Source organism: Microtus ochrogaster, chromosome 7, assembly GCF_000317375.1.
Source record: "Microtus ochrogaster isolate Prairie Vole_2 chromosome 7, MicOch1.0, whole genome shotgun sequence".
In the NCBI taxonomy this organism is placed as follows: domain Eukaryota; kingdom Metazoa; phylum Chordata; class Mammalia; order Rodentia; family Cricetidae; genus Microtus; species Microtus ochrogaster.
Genome location: NC_022014.1, coordinates 24,217,358 through 24,231,818, shown reverse-complemented (window position 1 = coordinate 24,231,818; position 14,461 = coordinate 24,217,358). Strand labels below are relative to the sequence as shown.

The 14,461-nt window shown below is 40.2% G+C and overlaps 1 protein-coding gene across 3 annotated transcripts in view; it reads left to right on the top strand.

Annotated features, from left to right (window-relative positions):
* Positions 1–14,461, top strand: part of Smg6 (SMG6, nonsense mediated mRNA decay factor) — a 262,312-nt gene that overhangs the window by 19,428 nt on the left and 228,423 nt on the right. The window lies entirely within an intron of this gene.

The window sequence follows — 14,461 nt, the reverse complement described above, 5'->3', positions numbered from 1 at the left end:
TGTAGACCAGGCTGGTCTCGAACTCACAGAGATCCGCCTGCCTCTGCCTCCCGAGTGCTGGGATTAAAGGCGTGCGCCACCACCGCCCGGCTTGGCCTTCTATTTAAAATATGAACTAAAACATCATGGGTAGGGTGGCTAGTCTGTTTTGTGATGAACCATTTATTATTTATTTTTCTGCTTTTTTATATCATGCATGAATGTTTTGCTTGCAGTATGTATATATACTACATGAGAGTCTGGTGCCCAAGGAGGATAGAAGATGGGGTCAGATTCTCTGTACTTGGAATTAAAGAGATTTTTGAGCCATTGTGGGTGCTGGGAGCTAACTGAACCTGGGTCCTCTGTAAGAGTAATCAATGCTCTTAACCATTGAGGTTGTCTTGCCTTCCCCAAGCCTTTTATGAAGTAGCCTCTTATGGCTTAGAGTATACCTGGCACTAATGATACAGAAAATAGCAATATCCCCTTGTTTTCCCTTCCTTCCTTCCTTCCTTCCTTCCTTCCTTCCTTCCTTCCTTCCTTCCTTCCTTCCTTCCTTCCATTTTTCAAGACAGAGTTTCTCTTTGTAGCCTTGGCCTTCCCGGAACTCCCTCTGTAGATCAGGCTGACCTCGAACTCACAGAGATCCACTTGCCTCTGCCTCCCAGGTACAGGAATTAAAGGTGTGTGCCACCACCACTGTGCTATCCCCTTGTTTTTCATTTTAATGGAATGACCAAGTACTTAGACTTAGGTATAATGAACTTTGTTTGGGGATGTGTGCCTGCTTTTCTGGGAGCACAGTAGTCATTGGTCACTTGAAGTGTGAAGAATGCCTAGATGATAGCAAGAAGAGGAGGGAAAGGAGAATGATAAAGTATCCTAGAAAAATTAACTATGTGAAGATTCCTGAGGTTAGGGAGAAAGAACATGAAGAAAAATGCAGGAGTCTGGTTCATTGCTCAGTGAGAGAAATTTAAGTTAGTTGTAGGATTTGAGCCAGTAAATGATTTCAGAGATGGAAAGATACGAATCCAAAGGGCTTAATTAGAAATAGGTAGCTCAGAGAGAAGAAGGAGTCAAGAGTGACACCTAGGTTTCTTGTTTAGAAACTAAGGGGTGAGTGCCAGGTAACCACACCTATACTTGTACTTGGAGGCTGAGCGGGATGATTTCCACAAATTTATCTTGAGTTACATAGTAAGTTCTAGGCTAGCCCAGATTGGCCTTGAACTCACTATTTAGCTAGAATGACCTTGAACTCTTGACCTTTCTGCTTCCGCCTCCCAAGTACAACAGCATATCTTGTTTTATTGTTTTTTGAAACAGCACTTTATACTGTAGCCCACTGACCTCTAATTTATGACAATCCCCCTGCCTCTGCCTTTTGGGTCCTAGATTACAGGTATGAGCTACAGTGTACAACTCTTATGGGTTTAATTTAAAATTTCCATTTATCTTCCTGTTAGCTTTCAATACTTGAGCTGTATTGTGTATGTCTTGGAAAGTAGTAATTGATAAGTGTAACTTCCAACTTCCTATGTATCATGGTGTACATGGGGCTCCCTATTAATGTGAGTTCTAGCAATACATTTTTATTCCTGCTGTTAGAATCCCTCACTGCTGCTTTTGATGTTTTGGATATTACAGCCCAAACTGAAAGCCTTTTTAAACTAAAACTATCTTTCTGGATAGGACTATGCCGTTTAATTTTTTATTATATTTATTATTGTGTGTTTATATGTGTCTGTGCCTGATATATGTGGTCCACATGTTATGGCCCTCAAGTGGCTGTCAGGACAAATTTGTGGAGTCAGTTCTTTCCTTTCACCCACCCTTCGGTGGGTTCCAGGGATCAAACTCAGGTGGTCAGGCTTGCACAGCAAGTGTTTTTGCTTGGTGAGCTACCTCACCAGCTCTCAGGTGTTTTTTTTTTTTTTTTTTTTTTTTAATGAAAGCAAAAGACACTTTGAGAAAAGAGTATGTGACTTTCTTTGGTATTGGCCACACATTTGGGAAGTATTTCTTATATAGATGAAGCTAATCTTTTGTAGAACTCTTTTTCATTAGATGTATTGACTGGATATAGAGCTCAGTGGTAGAATGCTTGCCAGTATGCACTGTCATCAACTTAGAGCTCTGTTCCACCAGCAAAAAAAAAAATTGTTGTGCAACTCTGGTTTTACAATATATGTCTCAGGGAATACATTTTTAGGTGAGCTGTCACTGATTCTAGTAGTTTATTAATTTTTTTGTACTCGTGTGAGATGTATAATGTGTATGTACATGTGTATACTTGCTGAAGTGCGTGCATGTGTGCACACTTGAGTGCACCTAAGGAGGTGTCAGGTGTCTGTAGCACACTCTACCTTGTTCCATAGGCAGGGTCTCTTGCTGAACCTGGAGCTCATGGTACTCGTTGAGACTGATGGCTAATAGACTCCAGGGAGTCTTCTATCTCTGCCCCCTCAGTGCTAGGAGTCTAGGCATGTCTGGGATTACACTTGACTTTTACATGGTTTTCATACTTGCACAGCAAGTGCTTTTAATCACTGAGCCATTTTTCCTGACCATTTTTAATTTTTTTCACTTATTAAGAGTGTGTGCGCATGTGCCATGTTGCATGTGTGGTCAGAAGAGAACCTGTGGGAGTAAGTTCTCCCCTTTAACCATGTAAGGCCTGGGACTGAAGTCTGGGTGACAAGCAAGCTTTTTACCCACTGAATCATCTCACTTGCCCTAATTTTATTTAGTTTTCATGTGTGTACACTCATGCCATGATTAGCCTGTGGAAGTCATAGGTCAAATTCTAAGAATTGATCTTCTACTTCTACTTTGTTGAGGTGGTCTCTCTTGTTTTTTTTTTTTTTTTTCTGCCACTGCACAGTACACTGTAGGCAAATGTGTCCCTCAAGTTTCCAGGCATTTCTTCTACCTCTGTATCCTTTCTCACTGTATTAGTACTGGGTTTGCAGAAGTACACCACCACCATTAGGCTTGCTTTTATTTTATGTTTATTTATTTATATGTGTACATTTGTAAACACCAGGTCAGAGAGCAACCTGCATGAGTCAGTTCTCTTCTTTCACTATGTATGTTCCAGGGATTTAACTCATGATGGCAGGCTTGGCAGCAGGCAGCTGTATCCACCGAACCATATTTTGCCAGCCCAGCATTGAACTTCTGATCCTCATGTTTCTACCTCCCAAGTACTGGTATTACAGGTTGTAGGTGTGGGCCACCCCATCCGATTTTTAAATAGTGCTTGGGATCATACTTGGAGTCTCATATATTCTAGGCCAGCATTCTCTCAATGAAGCTATGCTCTTAGCCTTTTGTTTTTAGAGAGTGTCATAGCTCAGGCTGTCCTCAAACTCCTGTGTAGCTGAGGATGATCCTGAACTCCTTTACTCCCTGAGTTGCTGACATTATAAATATACATCACCATGCCCATCTCTCTGTTAATTATGTTAATGGTGTGTGTGTGTGTGTGTGTGTGTGTGTATGGTTAGGTGTGTTGTTGGGATTTAGCCCAGGGCCTTGAGCGTGGTAGAGAAATAATTCTGCTGCTGAGGTACATTCCCAGGCCCAATCATTTTAATTATTCAAATACATGAAAATATTCCAAAGTAAAAATTCCAAATAATTGTGGTATATATAGAGTAAAATGTGACAATTTGTTCTTACTTATGTAGCTATTTTGTGTTTTTAGCCTATATATCATCATGAGTGAAAATTCTTTAATTAAAAAATACATCTTTTAGTTTTGCATTTTCATTCTAGACTTTTAGCACTTTTGATGAGCAAGCCTGCATTTTTGAAGCCGTTTTATCCACTTTAGATAAAGTGTCTCACTCTCGGGCCCCAGTCAGCTTCTGAGGTGTTTTATTTTTTCTTTCTTGCAGTAGGTTCTAAAATCTCAGCTTGCTTTTTCTGCTCATTGTATCACATAGCTTCATAATTAAATATTGAGTATAGAGATAGTAAAACAACTAACGCTGATTTCTAACCTTAGAAACACTAGTCATGGGGAAGACAGAAACATAAATTTTGTCAGGTGGTATACAATGGTATTTCTCTTAGAGATGAGCCACATACACAATGATGGTCCTTCAGTAGTACCCATATCCTAAGGTCTGCCTTCTGGTACCTACCTAGTGAGGTTGCTGTCTTAGTTGTGTAAGACTCTGTAATGTTCGTACAGTGATGAAGTTGCCTAAAAGTGCTTTTCTTAGAATATATGCTCACGTTTAACAGTCTTGACTGTGTATGATTACAGGGCAATGTGGCAAGTATTGTGACAAAGGTAAGCCTGAGAGGTTGCAGGACCATGCAGTCAGTGCCCCTAATCTGGGCATGCTTCGAGAGGTTAAAGTGCAATGTTGGGGGCATTTCTATGCTGCAGTGAGAGCTTGAGAGCATGGGCATAGAGAACTTCAGTACTTACCAGTATGGCTGGAGATCCGATGTAAGAGGAGTTTTCCCAGAGATGCAGCTATCCTTTACCACTTCCTTTCTTTCCTACATTGAGTCAGTACAAAGTACTGCTCAATCTGTCTTGACTTGTGCCTTCTCACTGCTGCCACCTATTCCACACTGCCATCATGCATTGTCTTCCCACACTTCTAATCCTTCTCAGAATTGATTTATTTTATTATTATTATTTTTATTTTATTTTATTTTTTGAGACAAGGTCTCTCTATGTAGCCCTGACTTGTAGACCAAGTTGGCTCACAGAGATTTCCCATTGTCTGCCTTCTGAGTGCTGGAATCAAAGGCATGAACCATCATGTAGATCTTACTTTTTAACATGTACCCCTAAATGAGCTTCCAAAAATACTTTAGATTTTTTCCAGATAGACATTTCTGGTAATTTTATTTTCTTCTTGAAAGTCTGTGTGCATGTGGAAGCCAGAGTTTACATTGAGTGTTCTTCAACTACTCTCCACCACCTTTTTTTGGGGGGGGAGGGGGGAGAAGAGTTTTTCACTGAACCTGGTGCTCACCTACCTGATCAGCTAGTCTGGCCGGCCAGTGAAGTCTACTTTCCTGATACTGGGGTTATAGGCATGTGTCACTGTTCCCAGCTTTTATATAGGCTCGGGGGATCCAGACTCAAGTCCTCATGCTTACACGGTAGGCATTTTACCTACTGAGCCATTTCCATAGCTTGTCTTTGAGTCTTTAGTTTGTCTTAAGAATCAAAAATAGGCCAGGCAGTGGTAGCATGCACGCCTTTAATCCCAGCACTCAGGAGGTACAGGCAGGCAAGGCGGATCTCTGTGAGTCCTCGGCCAGCCTGATCTACAAGAGCTCGTTCCAGAACAGGCTTCAAAGCTACAGAGAAACCCCGTATCAAAAAACAAAACAAACAAAAAAAAAAAAAAAACTTAAAAAAAAAAAAAAAAAAAAAAAAATTCAAGACTAAAAGTCATTGACTGTCTCTTGGGTCCCTCATGATCTGACCCTTCCTACATACAGCCTACATCCCCTCTTCCCTTAGTTCAGTCTACCAATCTTCTTGAAAGGTTCAGACACTTCTACCAGTACTTCCTGGTGAGACCTTTCTCTGACACACTACACTTCTCACTAGTCTTGTCAGTCTTACCCCTGGAATATTTTCCTTATCACCAAGATTAGCTCTTTCTCATTGTGAATGTATGTATGATGTGTGTATGCAGATGTGAGGGCCTGAAGTCACTCTCAGGTCAAGTGTCTTTACTTTGTCTCCTTTCAGTTCCTAACCCCAGGTAAAGTTACATACAAGTACATGTTCTACTCTACTTGGCTACTGGGATCTGAACTCAGGCCCTCATAATTGCACAGCCATCTCCCCCAGCTCCATAATAGTCATTCGGGTCATTACTTTTCTAATTAGTGAAGTAGGTGGCACATGCTTTTAATTCCAGCATGTGGGAGGCAGAGACAAGAGAATCTATGACTTTGAGGCCAGCCTGGTCTACAGAGCTCCAGTATAGCCAGAGTTACCTACTGAGACACTGTCCTAAAACTAAAACAGAACAAAAAGTAGTGGTAATAGGTGTAGTGTTTGAATGTTACCTTTTACTGTTTCCAAGACCTGCCCCTTGCTGGATTGAAGACTCTTTGTCTTGTCTGCAGTGCCTGTACATAAAGACTCTGAGTCTTAGAATGTCTATCAGAGGGAAAGACTGAAGGGAAGGCTACAGAGATCAGCTCTTTTCATTATTGAGATTTGGAAATCAAGTACTGAGGGGATCTGTCAAGACTTAATTAGGTCTATGGAATGACCAAAGTGACCTTCCAGTGGAACAAAGATTTATTTTTTTCAAAAAATATGCATTTATTCATTAATAATTCTGATAACTTCATTAAATGTTTAATGACAGTTTTTTAAATTAAAAAAAAATGCAAACAAAAAAACCCTCAAAAGCCGGGCGATGGTGGCGCACGCCTTTAATCCCAGCACTCGGGAGGCAGAGGCAGGCGGATCTCTGAGTTCGAGACCAGCCTGGTCTACAGAGCTAGTTCCAGGACAGGCCCTGGCTGTCTGGAACTAATTCTGTAAGACTGGCCTTAAACTCAGAGATCTGCTTGCCTCTGCTTCTGAGTGCTGGGATTAAAATTCCACTGTGCATCCACTGCCTGGCTAAAAAAGAAAGAAATACTTTAATAGCTCTTTCAAAAAGCTGTGGAATCTCTTCTTTGATACTATGTTAAAACTTTAAAAGTGGAGGTTTTGGGGGTTAGAGAGATGTCTCATTGATTAAGAACACTTGTTGCTCTTCCAGAGGACCCAACTTCAAATTCCAGAACCCATATCAGGTGGCTCACCTGTAACTTTAGCTGCAAGGAGTCTGATACTTCTCTTCTCCATAGTCACTAACAAGTACATGTACATACACATATAAACATAATTAAGAATAAATAGCTTAAAAAATTTTAATTCTATTTATTTATTTATTTATTTATTTATTTATTTATTTATTTATTTATTTATTTTTGAGACAGAGTTTCTCTGTGTAGTCCTGGCTGTCTACTTTGTAGACCAGGCTGATCTAGAACTTAGAGATCACCTTCCTGTGCCTCCCAAGTGCTTGGATTAAAGGAGTGCACCACCATTGCCTGGCTTATTTTTTTTTAATTTTTATTAGCATGTTATACATAATACATAATAATGGGTATCATGATGACTTTTTTTTTCCGAGACAGGGTTTCTCTGTAGCTTTGGGGCCTGTCCTGGAACTAGCTCTTGTAGACCAGGCTGGCCTCAAACTCACAGAAATCCCTCTGCCGCTGCCTCCCAAGTGCTAGTTTTAAAGGTGTTTAACACCACCGCTCAGCAAGCTCTTTCTGCTCTTTGAGCTCTTCTCTGAGCCCTGGAAAGGATGATATAGATGGTTATGGTTAAGGCTCAGTTTCAGCAGTTACTCTCAGCACTTGATCAGTTATGTATTTCTGCAATAGCCTGTTACAAACATGAGCCTCTGACCAAAGCTGACAGTAACAATATATTTTTTGTTGTTGTTCCCCAAGACAATATTTCTCTATGTAGCTCTGACTGTCCTGGAACTCACTCTGTAGACCAGGCTGTTCTTGAACTCACAGAGATCCACCTGCCTATGCCTCCCTAGTGCTGGGGGACTAAAGATATGTATCGTGTCCCCTCACCACACACACAAGCAAAATATTTAGAAGGCAGTTTTATAGACATGTTGTGTCCACTTACCAAAACATCAGTAGCTTCTCCATTAGGGCCTATCAACTCCTTAGCCAGAGGCTTTTGAATGGGTTCATAATGCCATATGTACATTCCGTTTTGTGGAGAAAATGTTGGATTGTCATCTTCCTAACAGATTTGCCAACTGCTTCACTAGCAGACTCACTTGGTAGTGTAGCACAAAGGTTCTACTGCTGAGTTATAGTGTTGATGACTGCTCTCATTCAGCAACCTGTATGCCACCCTCTGGTACTGAATGCCACCAGCATGTTTGTAGGTTTTGTTTCTTTGAAGATAAATAGGTGTATGCATCTGTGTGAGCATGTGCAGGCCAATAGTTACCAAATTTCTCTGGAATTGGTGTTACAAGTAGTTGTGATTTAACTGAAGTGTGTGCCATGATCTGAAAGAGCAGCAAATGCTCCAAACTTCTGAGCCATTTCTCCGGTCTTGCAGTGTTTGGTTTTTAAAGAAAATATTTCTATTGAAGAAGTTATGATAATTCATCATTTCTAAAACAAATAAAAGCACATGCATAGTTTGTAGTGAGAGTCACTTACATTTCTACCTCCATAGCTCTGTGATGTATTTGGTAGATATAACTTTAGACATTTTTCTAATAGCCTATAGGTTGTTCATGTAAACATGTACTTTCAGAACTATGAAATAGCACTTTGTGCGTGTGTGTGTGTGTGTGTGTGTGTGTGTTTGCTTTTGATACTGTCCGTTGAACCCTGGGGATCATGTGTCATGTATGATAGGCATTGCTATCTCCCTAGTCATGAAATACATTATATAAAAAAATTAATTTATAATACTCTGCAATTTGCTTTTTTAAATTATCAGTTGTACATGTGGTAAGTTTACTGTAATGTAACACATATATTCCTGAAAATCACTATGTTGTACAAAGTTGTGCAATAAAAACCACAAGGCTTACAGAGAAATGAGTTGCTACCCAACACTCGAGATTTACTCAGTGACATACAAAAGGGAAAAGAGATAGGAGCCTAATTAAATGCAGCTGTTCAATTTTCTATGTGTTAGACGCTTAATAAATATATAAATATTACATTAAGTTAAAGTTTGCTTGTGGGAGTGAGCTTCTGAAGGGTTTTGTGAAATCAGAAGGGCAAATGTTGAACAGGCGTGTTTAGGTATGGATTTTAATGAGGTGGTCAGGTGTGGAATGGAGGAGGTTGGCATATTTGTGGTCTGTGTGTGTGTGTTATGTGCACTCGTGCAGCTTTGTTCAGCTGGAGTTTTCTAGTGTCCCAGTCTATAGCCTATGCTGGCCTTGAACTCTTGATCTTCCCTTTCTCCTGAGTGCTGAAAATAGATGCATGTGCTTTCCTGTGTTTCCTGTGAGCAGAATCACACAAACAAGCACAAAATGTGTGTTAATGGTCAAAGTGTTCCTCAGTACACTTGGTCATAATGAAACAAATCTCTTTTTTTTTTTAATTTTCATTTTTGTTGTGTTTTGTGGTGCTGAATCTTACCTAGCGTCTCATGTTAGTCAAGTTCTCTATCACTGAGCTATGTCCTGTGTTCCATTTTATTTTTAAAGATTTATTTATTTTGTATACAGTGTTTTACCTACACGCATGCCTACATGACAGAAGAGGGCACCAGATCTCATTACAGATGGCTGTGAGCTACCATGTGGTTGCTGGGAATTGAACTCAGGACCTCTGGAAGAACGGCCAGTGTTCTTAACCTCTGAGCCATCTCTCCAGCCCCCCGTGTTCCATATTTGACATGAGTATTATACAGAACTGTTTGTACTTGTTATCTTCTCAGTGTGCTTTTTCTTTCATCATGTGTTCTTAATATGGCTATATGTCTTATTACAAACCTTTATGTCATGTATTTTCTCCTTATTTTTTGAGACAATATGTCTCTGTATCCATGGGCTGTCTTAGAACTTGTGTTGTATACCAGGCTGACTTTGAGTTCACATAGATGTGCCTTCTCTGTTAAACCATCATGCCCCATATGTCATGTATTTAACTTATGTAACATTTTTTTGTACATTGCTTTTATATTAGCTTGTTCAATTTTGAGTATTAGCAGCCCTACTAGAATATCCTCTTTTAAACCATTCCTAGAGTTTCTGTCATAAGTGACTAGAAATCGGGCACATGAACAAACAGAAAGTTTAATTTAATTTGGTTATTAGTAATGATAATAATGTCCTACCCAGTTTGTTCTGAATCTGTTGGGTGTGGGCTTTGGATCTTTCTTCTCTGAATGGTTGTAAGAGGGTTAGCTTGTGAGTTCCTGGTTTTAAGACTTGAAATGTGATCTGGATTGAACATCCAGCTTGTGCGTGTATATGTGGGGTACTGCCAGCGCAAGTGGCATTGGACTGAACATCCAGCTTGGGAGGACTGCTAACACAAGTGGTATCCTATCGAGATTCCACTTAGAACCCCCTGCTGAAAAAGCTGCTCAGAGTTAGTATTGAAAGCGTTCTGGGCATTCATGGTGGCTTTTCCTTAGCTGTGTTTCAGACTACAGGGGTACTTACTTTGAACAGTGGATTGTTGCTGCCAATGAATTAATCAAGGATATTAAATTACAGCACCAGGAATAATTCTCACACTTAATAGCAAAGATCTGTGATGAAACTGCTAAGGATTAAAAAAACAGCCTTTTTTAGATTTATTTATTTAAATTTCATTTTTTTTTTTTAAGTTTTTTGAAACAGGATTTTTCTGTGTAGCTTTTGGTGCTCTTGTAGGCCAGGCTGTCCTCCAACTCACAGAGATCCGCCTTCCTCTGCCTCCCGAGTGCTGGGATTAAAGGCGTGCGCCACCACTGCCACCCGGCAATATTTTTTATGTGTATGAGTGTTTTGCCTATATGTATGTGTATGAGCACCACTTACATTTCCAGTGCCTGAGGAAGTCAGAAGATCCTCTGGTACTGGAGTTACAGACAGTTGTGACCCACCTTGTAGGTGCTAGGAATTGAACCCAATTCCTCTCCAAGAACAAGAGCTTTTAACCACTGAGCTGACAGTCCAGTCCCACTTTTTGAAGCATCTGATTTCTCTGTTTTTAGAATCCTGTATAGAACATAGTATTTGTCTGTCTGCTAGGGAAGGAAGAATAAGAGGAGCCAAGAGGGTTTGTCCCTGAAAGTTTAGTGATCCTGTTCTCCTGAACCATCTGCCCTGCCATTCTCAGCTTTTTCTTACATGTAAAAAAGCTGGGCCTGTCTTTACATAAACAGAAATGTTATTGAACATTTAGATATGCTGCCATCAGCCTCTGCCCTCCTTTGGGGTTCAGTCTGCACTGAACCTTGGCAGCTTCTCATATCTTTGATCTGGTCCTATTTTAAACTTTTATACCTTTAAAAAAATTTTTTTTATTTTATTGATATTTATTGAGCTCTACATTTTTCTCTGCTCCTCTCCCTGCCTCTCCCCTCCCCACTTCAATTCTCCCCCAAGGTCCCCATGCTCCCAATTTACTTAGGAGATCTTGTCTTTTTCTACTTCCCATGTAGATTAGATCTATGTAAGTCTCTCTTAGTGTCCGCGTTGTTGTCTAAGTTCTCTGGGATTGTGGTTTGTAGGCTGGCTTTCTTTGCTTTATGTTTAAAACTACCTATGAGTGAGTACATGTGATAATTGTCTTTCTGTGTCTGGGTTACCTCACTCAATATGATGTTTTCTAGCTCCATCCATTTTCCTGCAAAATTCAAGCTGTCATCATTTTTTTCTGCTGTGTGGTACTCCATTGAGTAAATGTACCACATTTTTCTTATCCCTTCTTCGATTGAGGGGCATTTAGGTTGTTTCCAGGTTCTGGCTATGACAGACCACAAATAAAGCTGCTATGAACATAGTTGAACACATGTCCTTGTGGCACGATTGAGCATCCTTTGGATAGATACCCAAAAGTGGTATTACTGGGTCTTGAGGAAGGTTGTTTCCTAATTTTCTGAGAAATCGCCACACTGACATCCAAAGGGGTTGTACCAGCTTGCATTCCCACCAGCAATGTAGAAGTGTTCCCTTTTCCCCACAACCTCTCCAGCATAAATTGTCATCAGTGTTTTTGATCTTGGCCATTCTTAAAGGTGTAAGATGGAATCTTAGAGTTGTTTTGATTTGCATTTCTCTTATGACTAAGGATGTTGAACATTACCTTAAGTGTCTTTCAGGAAATGTTCAACTTTTATATCTTTTTTTAATATTTATTTATTTATTATGTATACAATATTCTGTCTGTGTGTATGCCTGCAGGCCAGAAGAGGGCACCAGACCTCATTACAGATGGTTGTGAGCCACCATGTGGTTGCTGGGAATTGAACTCATGACCTTTGAAAGAGCAGGCAATGCTCTTAACCTCTGAGCCATCTCTCCAGCCCCTCAACTTTTATATCTTATTTCACCTTGTTTGTGTTCCTTCTTGCTTTTTTAGGTCACATCATTATTTAGTTTATTTACTTGTATAATATCTTTTCCAAAACTTGTTATGGTCTGGAAAATGTATTGCAGTTGTGATGAATTTTAGAATAGGTGGTTGTTTCTGGGCCCAGTATTTATCCAGTTGAAGTTTACCTGTCTGTCCCATATGCCAACTTTGTGCTAGGAATGTAAAGAGGAATACAACATTATTATTTTTAGTTATTTATTATTGTATATACATATAGTGAACATGATGCATGAGGGGGGTACCTCTGCATCAGAGGTCAGAGGTCAACTTTGTAGAATCTGTTTTGTCCTTCCACCTTTATGTGGGTCCCATTGTTGTCTTTATTGGCTGAGGCAACTCTCTGTGTGTTTTGTTGTTATTGTTTTGAAACAGTGTCTCACTACTAGCCTGACTGGCCTTGAGCTCAATGGAGATCCACCTGCCTCTGCCTCCCAAGTATAAGAATTAAAGGTGTGCACTACTACACTCAGCTCAATACTGTTATTTTTTTTTCCAGACCGTTTTGTGTCTAGTGTGTCAATCAGCAAACTTTTCCCGTGAAAAGTCAGATAAATATTCTAGGTTCATAGATCTCATGTCTTTTGTTATTACAATGCCATTGTGGTGTGAAATGAACATGGCTATATTTTAGTAAAACTTTATTGGTTAAGATAGTTGGTGATGGGTAGGGTTGAAAAGGCTTTAGGCCTAGTTTGCTGGTAGACCAATGGTGCATAAAATCTCCCAGGTTTTGATGTGTAGGGTTTTTTTTGTTTGTTTGTTTTGGTTTGTTTTATCAAGACAGGTTTTCTCTGTATCTTAGGAGCCTGTCCTGGAACTAGTTGAGGATGGCCTCGAACTCACAGAGATCAGCCTGCCTCTGCCTCCCAAGTGCTGAGATTAAGGCAGGCGCCACCACCAACGAGGCTGATCTCAGACTTGCTATGCAGCTTGTGATAGCCTTGACCTCCTAATTCTTCTGCTTTCATCTCCCTTGTCCTAAGATTAAAGATGTGTGCTGCCACGCTTGGCTTGCAGATGATTGTTATTAGGATAAATATGGTCTCTATTTTCTCCATAGGTTCATCACAACCTTCTTGTACTTAGGGTTCCTAGGTAACATTATGCCTGGAGTCTTTGTAAACAGAAAAATAGCCAACAAAAAGCACAAAAATGTTTAAGTTAAGGGTCTGAGTGGAAACAAAGGGCACTTATTTAAACTAAATTCTGCAGCTCAAGGTTAGAGAATTGTCTTGTTTGACCTAGCTAGGAACAGGCCTTGAGTGTGTCACATTTGCTTTGTTTTATACATGTCGGGGCATGACTGCAAAAACTCCAAGTTTTGTTCGTTTTGTTACAGATACATTTTGGTGATTAAGTCAATTTATGAGTACTGTTAGAGAATTGGGTCTTTGGTCTAGACCTGGCAGAGCTGGGTTGGGATGTGGATAGGGGAGATAGTTTCAGAAGACTTTTTGGAGAATTTAACCAGGCAGAGTCAAAAAGAATGTTCCAGGAACAAAAAACAAACAAGATGTGGCATGGTAAAGGGTTTGCAGGTTTACCCACCTTTGGTCAGTTGAGGGGGGACAGTGTGAAAATGTGGGAATGGTGGGATGAGGCTGAACCTTCCCCTAGTACCTGTTCTCAGTTGGTGCTGTGGTATTGTGGGAGGAAGTCAGTGGGCTGATGTGTTAGTTTTTGTCACTGTGAAAAATGCCTGAGAGAACTTAAAGGGAGGAAAGATTTTTTTTTTTGGTCATGGTTTTAGAGGTTTCAGCTTATGGTTGTCTGGAATCATTGTTCTGGACTCAGGCAAGGCAAAAGTATCATGGTTGCCAGAGTGTGCAGCAGAGGCTGCTCTTGCCTCCTGGTGGCCAGGATGCAGAGAAAACAGTGCCTGTGTTAGCTGGCTTCCTCTTCCTCTTTGTTTTGTCTGTCTAATGGTGCTGTCTACTCTCTGGGCAATCTCCCCTGCTTAGCTAATTCTCTGTGGAAATAATCATCCATGTGTGCACATGCCCATGTGTGCGATACACAGAGAAATGTGCTTTAGTAATCTAAGCACCTTGGCATCTCTCAGTCCAGTCAGATTGACAGATTGGTCGTCATAGCTGGTCTCTCCTAATGTTTCTGGATTTTGGAAATGATGTTTTTCAAATTTCTTGTTTACTTGTCATTTTTGCATTGTTGATTCCATGAAATTTGTGTGTCATCCATTATATTTTATGGGTTGGATGTTGTCTGAATATTTTTTTTAAATATTTATTTATTTATTTATTATGTATACAATATTCTGTCTGTGTGTATGCCTGCAGGCCAGAAGAGGGCACCAGACCCCATTACA